This window comes from Propithecus coquereli, unplaced genomic scaffold, assembly GCF_000956105.1.
Source record: "Propithecus coquereli isolate 6110/MARCELLA unplaced genomic scaffold, Pcoq_1.0 Scaffold55, whole genome shotgun sequence".
NCBI lineage: Eukaryota > Metazoa > Chordata > Mammalia > Primates > Indriidae > Propithecus > Propithecus coquereli.
The window spans coordinates 5,588,396-5,590,708 of NW_012151396.1; positions in this window are offsets into that span (position 1 = coordinate 5,588,396).

Consider the following 2,313-nt stretch of genomic DNA (forward strand, 5'->3'; position numbering starts at 1 on the left):
ATCCACTCATGGATTGATGGGCACTTGGATTGTTTCCATGTGATCTAACATGTTTCATCCATCAGAGAAGAATTCTGCTTAGTTTTTTTCAAACGTTATATTAGACTATAGATTTTAGGAAAGATTCAGCAGCAAATGTCTTACGATTAGATCATATTGTTAAGACCAAGAATAGAAAACAAGGTTATCTGCCACCAGAGCAGAGGGTTATAGAGTTGGAGGTGTGGAAAGAGTGGAGACCGTTTTGATCATCATTGTGGAGAGAGGAAGAGAAAGCTGGTAGGAGGATTGCCAGGCAGTGCAGAAGCCCCAGCTGCAGCCTGGCGTCCGTCCTTGCACCTGGGCTGCCTATGTACTTCTTAAACGTATGTGAGAAATCCGGGTACACTTGCGAAGAAAAAGCATCTACCTGGGTTCAAGGAGGGGTTAGTTGCATAATGAAGAAAAACGGAACAAAAGGGTTAGAACATGGGCAAAAGAGTAATTGAATTAAGAGACCACTAGACCTGAAAGGGAACGGTTTCAGCTGACAGAGGACCCGAGGGGCTGGAGGTCTCAGATGCAGCGGAGCGAGAGGCACGGGAGGTGAAGCGTCTGGGCGAGGACGGGCCCCACGACTGTCGCACTGTCGCACTGTCGGGAGGGGACGGTGACCGCGGGGCTCTTGCTACAGGCACCGAGGCCCCAGCACCGCTGTGCGCGGCGGCATCCGGAAGGCTGAGGTTCCCACGGTCGCCTGGACTGTGACGCCGCCCAGACTGGGGATGGGACCGCGGAGTGTGGCCTGGGGACAAAGTCTCTAATTAATGAAAGTCAGCGAATGAGAGTGGCCAAGGGGTGTGGCGATTCCACCGTCGTCCCCAGGACTGTGAATATGTCACCTGGCCTGGCAGAAGGGCGGTTGTGGATGTGATAAGGTCACACATCAGCTGATTTTGGGGCTCATCCAGTGGACCCAAGTAATCACTTGAGCCCTTAAAAGCAGAGGGGGAGTCGCAGAGACTCAAAGCAGCTTTGATGAAGGAGGGATCACGTGACGAGGAATCCGGGCAGCCTTCGGGGTCCGCGGGGCCCCCAGCTGTCCCCCAGCAGCGAGGGAACGGGGACCTCACACGTGCACCAGCACAGAAGTGGGTTCCGTCAGTGGCCTGAACGATGCTGGAGGCTTTGTCCTCGGAGCCTCCAAATAGGAGCTCAGACCCCCTGCTTCCTACTTGGGTCGCGTGCGGTGCTAAGCAGATGCGCAGCTGAGGCCACCGGACTCCTGGTGCCGCTGACCCGTCCATTAGGAGATGACACATGGGCGTTGCTTTAGCCTGCTTAGCTGTGGTAATTTGTTTCGGCAGTAGTAGAAAGTGAATTCATACCCAGTTTTCACAATCATCGTGCCTTTTTATAAGACGAAGGAAGGATAATAATACGGAATCAAAGGTGCAAACTGAAATGGTGACCCTTGGGGACATGGAACACAGAATAGTGAGATTTGAGAGAGGTGGAAGAAACTCAACGTCTGTGCGGAAAGAGAGGTTTCCGTAAAGGTGAAATATGGACAGAACCTTCTTAGAAGGGATTAAGGATGCAGAAAGTGGTTAAAAACTTGACCAGCTGGGGAAGTCCCAAGGTTGAGCGGACAGTCGTACAGATTGCAGCTATGTGACAAGGGAAGGTCATTTTCCCCACGTTGCGTGGAAGGGACAGGGACAGGCAGCATGTATATCTTGAGTAAGAAAGAGTTTATGATCTGCACGTGGAGGTGAGGACGTCAAACCAGTGGTTTCATGGTAGGTGAGGATGGTGAAGCTCGCAGGTGATACAAACCTGAGGCAAGGAATTTCATTTAAAGAAGGCTAGCACTGAAGTTACAGAAAAAATGGAGTTGAAAACGTTTTTTATATCCTGGCCAAGTACAATATTATTCTTACCCTTTCAATAGTCAAAATTGTTTCATAGATTCTCTCTTATTTATTGTTGCTCCTTTAAAAAATTCCTTTTTAATCATTTGTCTTTCTCATTTTGCCACCTTAACTTTTTTTGGGGGGGGTGGAGTAGGAATATACGAGATATCAATAAATGCACAAATAGTTTTTAATAAAATTACAATTTATATTTTTTTATAGATTCTCTCTTATTTATTGTTGCTCCTTTAAAAAATTCCTTTTTAATCATTTGTCTTTCTCATTTTGCTTTTTTAACTTTTTTTGGGGGGGGTGCAGAGTCTCACTCTGTTGCCCAGGTTAGAGTGCCGTGTCATCAGCCTAGCTCACAGCAACCTCAAACTCCTTGGCTCAAGCGATCCTCCTGCCTTAGCCTCCC